A 13,935-nucleotide genomic window follows, 5' to 3' on the forward strand; every position below is an offset into this window, starting at 1 on the left:
AGAGGAGGTGTCGGGGACAACTAGGTCAATGCTAGAAGGGATACAGATTTTGTCAAATTAACGTCAAAAGTTGATTCTTTTTTTTTTGCATTTTAGCTAACCCTAACTCTTTTCCTAAACTTAACCTAATTATCCTAACCTGCTACGTAAATTCTAACTTGCTATGAAAAGTCAAATCTGACAAAAGCTGTATCCCATCTAGTGAAAACCGGACAACTAACCGAGGGTCGATGCACAGGAAGATGTACAGGAAGATGTAAATCTAGGCTGATTTGGAGCCGTAACTTCTAACGGCGCCCCACAGTGCCTCATTCACTGGAATTCTTATCGTGCACATTTTATGAAAATAAAAACAGCCACGATGAAGTGGCTTAGACATAGAATACTATTATTATTATTATTAATATTGCCTATTAGGGTAGGCCTAATTATTATGTTATTCGCCTATGTTATAGTGTAGACCTACAGCCTATAATTGCCATAACAGGGTTGACTAAATAGTTATACATAATTACACCCCTTAACAGATTCTAAAATAAACCTTTTTCAAAAACTGCTATACCTATAGGAAAGGAAACTTGGAATATATAGTAGGCTACTACCTGTGTGGAATCCAGCCATCTCCTTGTGGAAGAAACCAAATGGAGGTGATCCTCCGTGCGCGCGAACACTCTGAGCCGGGCTTTACTGCCTCTGTCACACACATACACACTTGCCGGCACACACCCTCTCTCCCTGTCCCTGTCCAGTCCTAGACAGATGCTGAGCGCCCCTCGTGCTCCTCTAGATTCTCGTCAAGGTGACATTACGTCGACCGTGGCCTACACACAAGCAGGGATCTCACACGATTTCACATTGCTGTGAAATTCTCAGCGTTGAGCCATCTCGGTTTTCTCCGAGAATACGCCGCTTGATGTGTAGAAATACGTGGCAAATCCAAGGCAGATGTATAAAAACATTTTATTGGACCGCCAGAGTTCGGATAAGAAACAATTGCGCAGTATCCCACTTTCTTTCAGCCCATGTTGTGGACCTATACTGTTCAGTTATATTTTTAGTGGTTGCCTGCTACAGTAATATCGAAAATATAAAGTAGCCTAGCCCATAAGCTATTTTTACAATGAGGCATAGTAAGAACATTCTTAGGGTTTTATAAGGCAGGATGTATAGGAGCTAACAGCTGTTGTAGCCTAGACTATTCTGAAGCTTATCTGGTGTAAAGTTTCCTAGATTGCTTAATAAAAAATGTAGGATACTATTTGTACCTGTTGCTAGAAAGGCTGATTATTCTGGCGATGCACAGCACAACATATGATATACATGTATGATATGAAATATGACAAGGTTTCAATTGGTTCCTCATCTCCGGGGCGGACAAGCACCAGAAATCGGTTCTGGCATTTCTAACACACCATTTTCCCCCCTTGAGGCCCACACCAGAATATTTAACTCCTTGAGGCCCCCATTATTAGCCAGATAATTATAATTTTGCTTCAATGAAAATGAGGGGGTTGGGGTATACACACACACAAGCTAAGGAACTGCAGTTCTCTTTGACTACCATGGAGAAAGAAAAGTACTCTTTACAGCTGTGACCCTTTGGCATTATTCAAAACTCTGGACTGTCTAGGCAGGCAGCAAGGCTGACTATAGCTGAGCCCAGGGCCGGCCCTAGGCATAGGCGACATAAGCGGTCACTTAGGGCCCCCGTCGAAGCTCACATCCACTGCAAATGTACTTTCTATACCTGTGATATGTGGTTGTCCCATCTAGCTATTTTAAGATGAATGCACTAACTTTAAGTCTGCTAAATGACTAAAATGTCACTCCTCCCCATGCAAAATGTGTAGAATTGCAGGAAACTTGCTTTAAAACTGCAACATTTTCTCTACGCTCCATTGCAAAATGTGTAGAACAGTAGGAAATCAACTTTCGAAATTAAATCTTTCCACTTTAAAGCGGCGGTGCACTAAAATATTTTGGCCGCTAGGTGGGAGGCCCCCCAACCAGGGACCCTAAAAGGCTAGGGCCGGCCCTGTCTGAGCCTACTGAATCGCAGATGGAGCCTGTTGGATTGGCTCCCCATGTGGTAACTAGGGTGAGGAAGCAAGATTGGACTGTGAATGTTATGTTTTCTCATTATTGTTTTCACATTTAGATTTTTGATTTAGTTTTTTTAGACCCAAAAAATTCCAAATGATATGCTGTGGACTTTTGATTTTGACACACAGGTTTCAAACAATAATGTAATATCAATCAAATAAATCACATTTTATATGTGTCCGCACATTTTAAGTCATAGGTCACAATAGAAGTCCCCCTAAAGAAAAGTGTCAGGCCACAATGCCATGAGAGCACAGCAGGTCCAATAGAGGGGCAGATGAGACTGGAAGAATCTTTAACATAGCATGGTCTGGTACAAAGGCTCCCCTGAGAAGGGGAGAATAACAGAGATAAGAAATATGCAATAAGGAAAAGCAAAAATGCTGTGTACAGGAGGACCACATAAATACCAAAACAAGTGCAAACATTGGACAAGGCAATTAGAACGATAGTAAACTATCAGGAGGTTGATAGAGATCGTTCATGTAACAATGGCAACTAGATCCAATGCCACCATTAAAATAACTGTTTTTTTTCCAGAGTGATTTGGCACGTATTATGTGTAGGTAAAGCCACCAATATCAGAATTTTCCCATCAAAGCATTGTATTCATCTGGTAATTCTGGACAGATGGCCCGGGGTAAAACCCTCCATTCCAGCAATATGGGTTTATGAGCTTTCACATAAACCCATCCTTCTGTGCTAGAAGTAAAAGGCTAAAGCCTGCTTGATGTAGACCTGCAGCAGATGATTCTCCATGCATAACCCCCATCCCATTGTTTGGAGGGATCCCCATCTGCCCCCTCCTACATGGTGTTGGGACTACTGTTCCCTCCTGACCTGCAGCATGAAAGGAGCTGGTCAAATAGCCACATCTGGTGTGATCATCTTTATGTTATTTAAGTTATTCAAGTCTCCATTATGTACTTTTATTATTTATTATCATCATTATTATTATTAATAATAATAATTGTATTATTCAACTACATGAAAATTAGGTCAAAGTTGTATGGAAGAGTTTTATTATTAAATCGTATTGTTATTTACTGTTATGTTTTGTAGATATATTTCATATTTTTTCTGGATCCTTGATCCAAAAAAGAACTGTGTTAGAATCTACAAACCCTCATCATTTTGCATTATAGGCCTATCCACATTGTGATTGGTGAAAGTAAAAGTAGGCTATCGAGGTGGAACTAGGATTATTATACAATGTCACCTCCTAGTGGTTAAACTGACACAGTTTATTCTACAGCTAAACTACTCTAGATACAGTATGTAGCAGCATCCAGTTGCAGTCGCTGACAAACATGGCCCCCGACTAATGTTAAACCTTTTAGGCTACAAAAACTACTGCTACCGTTTTGTAAGATATATTCAAAGTACAGGTTCTAGGCCCATTTATAGGGAACATTCAGATATTTGAAAAATAACAAGCTTTGTTTATTAAAGGTTAGAGGTTTAGGTTTGCTTGTTTGAACCAGGTTAAGGCTACAGTAAAACACATTGACACAAGTACACAAATATCTCAGTTCCTTACACTGGATGGCTCTATCAAAATGCTGCAGTGCTCACAGATTACTAATCTTGGACACCCAGAACTTGATTAAGATGCTTGATTAAGTTCTGAGACATGTTAGAAAATGTACAAACAAGAATAGTGACGTCTCCCCCGTCTCAACGGAAACTCTCAGCCAGTATCTGAAATGTCCCCTCCTGAAGTTCAAAAAATTCCAGTGCCTGCAAAATCATTGTTTGTCCAAATGATCAGTGAGGAAAAATTGTGATTTGTCAAATGATCAATGACACTGATATAGAGAAACAAACATACCTCCTGAACAGATTTGACCACACCCCAAACAATTGCTCACCTGAGTGTTGCACCTGAAGAGATCTAAGAGATGCTTTTATGGTTAGTGTTAAGCTGGATCCTTGGGACGTCCCTACCCTTACCCTAACCATAACCTTAACCATAATCCTTACCTAACGCTAACCTTAACCCTTACCTTAAAGGTGCAGTATACAGAAATCGCCCCGCCATTTCTTGGTTGCTAAAAGTCTAATAGTTTGCCTAACTTCAGTTTATGTGACCGAACAAGCAGTAATTGTGTAGATACTCATTGTACCATCTAAATATTGTCTTTTCAGCTGTTTGAAGCTGGTGTACAAAACCTAAACTTATAAATGGATGCATTGAAATAGTGCAAGTAGAACATACTTGTTAGACTTGCTTTCTATGAGAATGGAAGATCTATAACTTATATTTCTATGTGAATTTGGTCGGGTTGCCAAAAAAAGTGACATATTTCAGCTGTAAATGCATAGTGCAGTCAAAAATGGAATTTTCCAGTGTTTAATATATACCACTATGAGGTTGGAATAACACTGTAAAATTGTGAAAATTATGACAATGCCCTTATAGTGTAAGAGCTGTTTGAAAAGACCGCTTACAATTTCTGCTGTTTTGGTGGGATGGGGTTTTGGCCTGCCTCCTGCCTATTGACATCACCAGTCAGTAAATTAGTTAATAGACCAATAAAGAGAGTTCCAAATCTTTATGCTAATAACAGCTAGTTTTCAGTTTTCCCCTCCTCACTTAGACCACTCCCAGTCCTAGCAAAATTATTTATTGAGAAATTGCTCTTTGCTATAAGCTATTTTTGTTTCTTTTTGATCATTTTAATAGAAAGAAATCACAGTAATATACTTAATTGTTACCCAGAAAGCATTTGATATTGATACACAAACAGCTGCATTGGACCTTTAACAGTTTTACATTTCAACTTCAGTGGGGTGATGGTCAGAGTTGAGACATCCTAAGGATTCCATTTAGACATTTTCCATGTGTTTATACATGTACTTTCTGCATGCCCACCACTAATTAAGGTCCCTTGTGAAACACTGACCAAAACATTTGTTCTGCCACAGTTTTATTACCACAGAAGCACTAGACCACTATTTAGTGTGATTACATTTAATAGTTTTGACAAATTTGAGGGAAATTTATCATTGACTTCTCCCTGGATTTATTGTGTGGCAATAGCTGCGCAGGTAAAGATAGTGATGCAGACTATCAGGCAGAAGCTGGAAAATGTAGAAAGGTGCACATGATTGTACACTAGGTAGCGCTCTTGTGTCTTTCCCTTTATCCATTTTAAATTGTTCTACAGCAACAGCTGTGTACTTGTGGTACAAGGCCAATTGTGGTACATCGACACCTATAAAACATACTGAACATTGTGTATTTGTTGTTTATTGCCGAAGTGATGTTTTCTTTTTATCATCTAGTTTAGGGACAACATTATAAACAAGTTATTTCTAGATGTTCCTAATACACCTTTAGAGGTATTGGTCGCTAAAGGCATTGATTCATCCTTATCATACGTTTGTACATATATTTGTATATACTAGTATATTTTAAGTGTGGTCTGTTGTTGCCTGCCTAGCACAGAGACATCGTCCCCCACAGTGGATGTTGGTACATGTGATATGTTGATGGAAGACAAATAGACAGGTCTTACGATCATGTACACGATATTCTTTTACCACTCTGTGTTTATTTTTCCAACGTTATTTTCTGTTTGGATTGTGTGGGGAAAACTATCCCTGGTTCAATGCAGAATTAGGCAACCCTTGTCTCTGTCTTGGTGTCTGGATGCCTTGCATTCGCAGGCCCATCACTGGGGCCACATCCTCATTGGCTTCTTCATCTTCATTGCCGCACAATAATAAAGGATCAACAGGAGTGAAGTTCCCAAGTGAAATTCATTCTGACACATTGATTTTGGGGCAGAATTCCTGCTGATTTTACAGTGGTGAGTTTTTTTTGTTATATTCCACCCTTGGGTATCAATCACTAGACCAGGGTTTCTAAAAGAAATTCAGCTCGAGACCCAAATCAGAAATGGACCATCCTTCTGTGACACAAATCGTCCTCCAACTACCCAAATTAAGAATAAATAATTGTGATTATAGATGGATTCTCATAACTCACGGCCCACCACTCACATGCCCAAGGCCCACTTTGGTTCCCTACCCATAGCCTACGAAAACCTGTACTAGACAATCATACACGTAACTAAGGCAAACGAAAACAAACAACAAAACCCACAGATCTGTTATTAGATTGAAACTCTTGACAAACATTTTTGTTTGTAGACAATTCAATTTGATTAAGTTTGTGCTGCACACTCAAATATGTGCAAAGGATTTTGGTTGTTTGTTTTTAGTCGATTGTGTTTACTGATACCACATCTCTGCAGCACATAGCCAATTACACTCATGACCAATGGTACTGCTTGTTCTCAGTTCTCTCCAACAGACTGTTCTCTCCTTCCTGAAGTCTCCCATCACTGCGAGACCCATGAATCACACCAATTTAATCATGAACGAAATAAAGAAAGAGGATTTAATCATCACCATACAATTGTGTTGTAAATTCACCATTGGCATTTCAAAATGTGAGAAGACAGACAGGTTTGTGCGTGTTTCTCAAGACATTGTCAATATGTAATGTACTTAAAGAGCCATTGAACACACCGATTGGCACGTGTTTTTCTGTTGCTCATTAGAAAAACGAGATTTCAGTCTTGGAGGTGTTTCCTGACAGATTCCGCATTTGGTTAATGATGTTTGTTCCCTACGAGACACTGAAGCCTATTCCACTTCCTCAAAATCCCCAGAATGAATGTAAGATAACTCAAGAAGTCTGTCGTAAAATTTGTAGTTGCGCAATTTTGTGCAGTGTTTCTCAAGTAAAAAAATGTGCAACATGTTTTAGTGCCGCAATTTGGTGCAGTATTTCTCAAGTATAATTTTTTTGCAACATGTCTGTAAACAAAGTCGTAGTTGCTGGGCAGGTCTCTCTCATGGTTTATGCTATTGGATAGAGCGCAATCACCGCAGCTGTTCACCCAATATTTGTGGGCAAATGGACATCATGGACATCATCCCAGCCTTCATTTACCCGTTGTGACGCACATATGTTCCAAACTCTGTTTTAGACCAGATTTTCAAAGAGATTTGTTGTTTTTAAAGGCAGTTGCTCTTTATTAAGGCCGTGCAGTGCATGATGCTTGGCAGGAAATAATTACAGCAACCCTAAGAGGTCATTCCCATCTCCAAGCCTGTACTGTGCGCTGAAGAGATTGTCAAGAGGACTTACAGGGGCTTACATTTTCAAATTCACTTTTGACATACAATTAGCCATACGAGCCAACTTCCAAAGCAAACATGTTGATGAAAGTACCTTATGTCTCAACAGTAAAACAGTCTGACCATTTCTTTGTTTAGGGATTTAGGCCAGTCGCTTGTACGCTTCGTCATCATCCACCATTCACCCTCTCTCTCTCTCTCTCTCTCTCTCGCTCTCTCTCCCTCTGTCTGTCTGTCTGTCTCTCTCTCTCTCTCTCGCTCTCTCTCCCTCTGTCTGTCTCTCTCTCTCTCTCTCTCGCTCTCTCTCCCTCTCTCCCTCTCTCCCTCTGTCTGTCTGTCTGTCTCTCTCTCTCTCTCTCTCTCTCTCTCTCTGTCTCTTTGTCTCTGTCTCTCTCTGTCTCTGTCTTTCTCTGTCTCTGTCTCTCTGTCTCTCTCTCTCTCTGTCTCTTTCTCACTCTCTCTCTCTCTCTCTCTTTCTCCCCCTCTGTCTGTCTCTCTCTCTCCCTCCCTCTGTCTGTCTCTCAGGCTCCCCACTGGTGCAGAACACAGAGTTCTTGGAGGGTGTGTTTACAGAGAGGATGGGAATGCGGGAAACATGACCGCATCCTGAATCTGTCTCTGTCTCCCCTGGTCCCCCTGGACTCAACACTGTGAGACCAGCTGGAATCCTGTCTCCCCGGTGACCCAACAGTGTGACGAACCACGAGCCATCACCATGACGATGACACCAGCAGGAAGTGGGATGCGTCTTAGGGCTGACTTCCTGCTCCTTCTTTTTGGCCCATAGTCATCCCATAGACCACCAAGTTGGAGCAGCCTACACTTTGTAGCTCAGTTGGTAGAGCATGGCACTTCTAACGCCAGGACAGTGGTTTTGATTCCCGGGACCACCCATATGTACAATATATGCACGCGTGCCTGTAACTCGCTTTGGATAAACGCATCTGCTAAATGGCACATTATTATTATTATTATATTATTACACTCCAGATGTCACTGTGGCAGAACCCTTTGAAGAACCCTTTGTGTTCCAAGTTTAAACCTCTGTGGAAAGGGTTCTACATGGAACCCAAAAGGGTTCTTCAAGGGGTTCTACCATGGGGATAGCCCAGTGGGGAACAGTTAGGGCCTTCTATGCCTAAGGCCTAAGGATTTATAAAATAATTGTAGTTTTTAAATGTAAATGTCCTTTTCATTTCTATGTTATCTTTTCAATAATATTTCAATGATATTCTAATTATATTATTATTTTCAATGATATTCTGATCTAATCTCTTTTGTTTGCTGAAGAGAAAAAAAAGATTGAATCAGGATTTTTCTTTGGCAGTCTCTGGGGTGATAAATCTGGCTAGCTAAGTGAGCCATTGGCTAGGCCCTCAGAAGTTAGATTAAAGGTGTCTGCCATTCAAATGTATTAGGGCAGAAGCGACTCGAAAGAGTCGGAGGTTCACTCCAAAAACTCTAGTCTGCACTCAACTCCGCGGATGTAATATTGTGGTGTTGAGACATACTGTACTTGGCTAGTATAACACCTACTGCAGCCGGTAGCTAGCTAGACTGTGGGAAAACTACTACTCGCTATTGCGCAGTGACCTGTCGGTCTTTGAGAAGGTGGACGATTCCATACGTTTTTGTCCAGTCCCACCCATTACAAGTCAATATGTGATTGGTTAATTCCACTGCCACTCCAAAATTCTGCCCTAATATAGTTGAATGGCAGATGCCTTCTATCTACAGTACAGTGACTTCAGAAAGTATTCATACACCTTGACTAACTGTTACAGCCTGAAATAAAAATGGAATACATTTTTTTTTCTCACCCATCTACACACAATACCCCATAATGACAAAATGAAAACATGTTTTTGTAATCTTTTGCAAATGTATTGACATTGCTAAAATATCGCTAGACAACCATTTTTAATTCCTGCCATAGATTTTCAAGCCAATTTAAGTAAAAACTGTAACTCGGCACTCAGGAACATTCAATGTCCTCTTGGTAAGCAATCAGTGTATATTTGGCCTTGTGTTTTAGATTATTGTCCCGCTGAAAGGTGAATTCATCTCCCAGTGTCTGGTTGAAAGCAGACTGAACCAGGTTTTCCTCTAGGATTTTGACTGTGCTTAGCTCTGTTAATTTATTTTTTATCCTGAAATACTCCCCAGTCCTTAACAATTACAAGTATACCCATAACATGATGCAGCCACCACTATGCTTCAAAATGTGGAGTGGTACTCAGTAATGTGTTGTATTGGATTGGCCCCAAACATAACACTTTGTATTCAGGACAAAAAGTTACTTGCTTTGCCACATTTCTTTTCCTAGTATTACTTAAGTGCCTTGCTACAAACAGGATGCATGTTTTGGAATATTTGTATTTTGTACAGGCTTCCTTCTTTTCGCTCTGTCAATTAGGTTAGTGTTGTGGAGTAACTACAATGTTGTTGATCCATTCTCAGAGTTCTCCTATCATGACCATTAAACTCTGTAACTGTTTTAAGGTCACCATTGGCCTCATCATGAAATCCCTTAGCGGTTTCCTTACTCTCCGGCAACTGAGTTAAGAAGGATGCCTGTATCTTTGTAGTGACTGGGTGTATTGATACACCATCCAAAGTGTAATTAATAACTTCACCATGCTCAAAGGGATATTTAATGTCTGTTTTTTTGTTGTTGCCCATCTTCCAGCAGTTGCTCTTCTTTGTGAGGCATTGGAAAACCTCCCTGGTCTTTGTGGTTTAATCTGTGTTTAAAATTCACTGCTAAATTTAGGGACCTTGCAGATAGTTTTATTAGTGGGGTAGAGAGATAAGGTAGTCATTCAAAATTATGTATAGCACTATTAGTGCACACAGAGTGAGTCAATGCAATTTCTTATGTGACTTGTTGAGCACATTTTTTCTCCTGAAGATATTTAGGCTTGCCATAACAAAGGGGTTGAATACTTATTCACTCAAGACATTTCAGCTTTTAGTTTTTTATTAATTTGCCAACATTTCTAAAAATATATTTCCACTTTGACATTATGGGGTATTGTGTGTAGGCCAGTGATACAACAACTCAATTTAATCAATTTTCAGGCTGTAACACAACAAAATGTGAATGGGACCTACTCTCTTATTATGTCCACGTGAATGTGCTGCTTATTCTTTAACATCACGCTGTGTGTGACTGCTGTCTTTCCATTGGCCCTATGTGTTTTACAAAAATGTGCGCTCTCCTACATGGAGTGCGCTGCATATTACGGTCGTTGTCCGTTCAGCATCACAAGACTGCCACACTCACATCCTTTGATGTGTCACTGTTGTCGCTTCTGGTGATAGTGGGATAGTGATGGCGTTAGGCTACCACAGGTTGTGTAAGCAGTGTGGTTGTTGTTGCTGGTAGCATTATCCGTGCGGATGCCATCTCTGTGTGAGTGGCAGTCCGAAGCACGGCTCAGCCTCAGGCCTGTTTGATTCAGTTGGGCGCATGAATACGTGATGCTATGTTTCTGTAATTTCTCTTGATTTTTGAGTTTGTTACATGTTGTAAAAAAAAATATATCCCCCCACTGAAGGCCTAGGTCCAATAGCCATGAGTTGCCATTGCGTAAAACCCTTTTAGGTTCTAGGTAGAACCTTTTTTCTAAAAGTGTAGAGTCTGTCCTGATGTTAAATTGCTTCAAAGGTCTATGCTAATGCTATTCTACATTTGTACAAAATTATATTACATTTTGCCCATTCAGTACATTAGGTAATTTAATAGGAACCACCAAACTAGATCACAATGAAATAATTAAGCAATTTGTATTACTGGGTAAAGGATCCATTCTGATACAGTGTATGTGATATAAATAGAAAAATACATTTTCTTTTATATGTAAATCTTTTTTCATAAAATTATTCCACATTTCAACTATGTAAAGAGAAGTTATCCTAGCTGGAGGTTCAGATTTCATGGAATGGATATGAATACGAAACCTTAGATTAAAATGTTTTACATCTGGTGAAAACAACCCAGTTTCCATAAATACAGCGCTGTTATCGTTTGCCAGTATCCTCTCAACAGCACGTGTTGGGAAGCAAACCCGTGTGTTTTACAGAGGATATCACAAAATACTGTGGCAAAGAAAATGATGATTGTGTGAATTGAAAAAGCCAGCGCAATGAGACAGTAATTACATACAGTAAGAGGTTATCTGTAGCTCTGCATGAAAATTCACAATATCACACGCCACTACTTTAAATGTTTTCACTGTGTATCACTGTGACATAGTAAACAGATTTTCATATGGAGGCCAACTATATTTTTCTTCAGAGAAAAATGACTTAATTCCATCAGAGCATATGTTGAGACCAACAGCACGGAGAAAAACACACTAAATGGAGTGTTGACTTTGACACAACACCCCAAAAGGGCCTTGGACCGTTTAGCATGACATCATGAAGGAAAGCAAAAACAGACATTGTTTTCACATTTTCCTGATCACAATCTTATCAGGCACACCTCTGACCAACCTGGACTCAAATGAGTATGATATCACATTTGGTATGGTATGTATTAATTTGTGGATCCATTTCATATGATATGTTAGGAATTACTATTCGTATGATATGTTATGAATTGCAATTCGTACAATATGTTACAAATTTGCAATACATATTATATGTTATGAATTCCCATTTGTTGTGGCTAACGTTAGCTAGGTGGCTAACACTAACATTGGCTAGGTTGCTAACGTTAGCTAGGCTAGGGGTTAGGGGTTAGGGTTAAGGTTAGGAGTTAGGTTAAAGGGTTAAGGTTAGGGTTAGCTAGTTGCAAAGTAGCTAAAATATACTAAGTGGTTGTTGCTAATTAGCTAAAATACTCAAGTTGTCCATGATGAGATTCGAACATGCAACCTTTGGTTTGCTAGACGTTCACATTATATGGCAACCCATCCACATCAACCAACCACCCTCCTTTTGTTTGTGGGCTCTATTTCTTTTATGCCGACTTTTATTCTTCAGCCCTGCGCCCCACTAAAGGATGTGCGTTTGATGACACTTTAATACCATACCAAACATAAATTGTTATACTAATTTGAGTGGCCATGATTTTCGTTTACTATGTTATGACTAGTCTATGAGACCAGGCTGCTCTGACAGTGTGTCCTACTGTACCATACAAATTAATGGCTTAATTTGGGTAAAAGCTTACAGTAATTTCAAGCTTGGGTTCCTCAGAGAGTAATATAGTATACCAATTATCATATGCATGACAATCCCAAATACAGTAGTAATACACGACAAAGATCAGTATTCACAGTGTTAGTTATTTCTGATTGATATAGGACAACTGGGTTACACTAACACCTTGTCTTATCACTGAGGATATCAATCAAATGAAATGCCTCTGTAGATTGTATTTTATTTTGTATCAGTGTCCAGCCAGTGATTTGGTTTGTGGGAAATGTGAAATGAGATTTCAGTTCTGAATAAACATGGGTTTATGATGCCAATGAATTAGCAATGGAAGACCTTGTTTCTGCAGTTTGTGTTTTATCTGTAGGTTGGCAGGACGCATTGGAGAGACCTGTTTGTGGTAAAATGATTTGAAAGTAATGCAGCGGGATTTGTTCGGCCGATTCTAAGCGGTGCTCACTAAAGCAAAGGGTGGGCTGTCATGCTAAGATTACACAAGTGTAATAATACAGAAATGACTGTTTCGGTTACAGCATGGCCATTATTAAATCTGATTAAGAGGCCTACGCCAATAACAACAACAAACATCAGTGGAATGGAATAGTCTAAGGCTGTGATATTTTACTGGTCGTTCGTTCCCGGAGTATTTTTGTGACAAGAGCTCCTTTAGAAATAACATTTTGTACAGACTCCAGACAAACCTAGTGTATGTCACTTGCTTACACCTCCTCCTGAAGTTTCCACAATTAGGTGATTCAAAATCAATTTTAAGACATAGCTTAATCTAATTTAAACACTCATTCGTATTTCCATATTGACTTAACAAAGTAGGTCACCAGGCTCGCTTTAAACCCATTCATATCAATGAAAACATAACCTGCCTCTCGGAGATAAGACGCCCATTGTATTTGAACTATTGACCTTAATCATTTCCACGTCATTGAGCAAAACCATTAAAACCACGGAGGCAGAGTGAGAGGCTGCAGATGGCCTCAATCTGATCTGGGAAACACTTGACTGGCAGAGCTGTGATCACCTCTGATTAGGAATCTCACTGGCTCATTAGCAGGTAAGCGGTGATGATGAGGGTGATAATCGCCTTGCCCTGCTTACTTTAAATAGGCACATCATGCAGGTCTTGCAACGCCAATGTAGCGTAGCCCTGGATGTATTTATTTTTATTTCACCTTCATTTAACTCGCTCTGTACTGTTACCATTAGGAGGAGTTATGTCTCCCTGACATCTCAAGAGCACCCACCCTCTGCATGCAACAATGTGACAGTCCCATCGACGGTCCATCAGCCACAGGGCGGGGGAACACACTTTTTTTTTTTTTCGCCAGTGGAATTACCCATCATCCTCATTCTCACATCAGGGAATGGTGTGATATTGCAGTGTGAATGTCATTGTGTGATTTTCGGATATGACAGACAAGACACAAGAACTGTTAATGGGGACATTAATCTTAAGTGTTTGTTATTCGATCTATTCAAATAGGCACCAACTGCAAG

This window comes from Salvelinus namaycush, chromosome 34, assembly GCF_016432855.1.
Source record: "Salvelinus namaycush isolate Seneca chromosome 34, SaNama_1.0, whole genome shotgun sequence".
NCBI classification, from domain to species: Eukaryota; Metazoa; Chordata; class Actinopteri; order Salmoniformes; family Salmonidae; genus Salvelinus; species Salvelinus namaycush.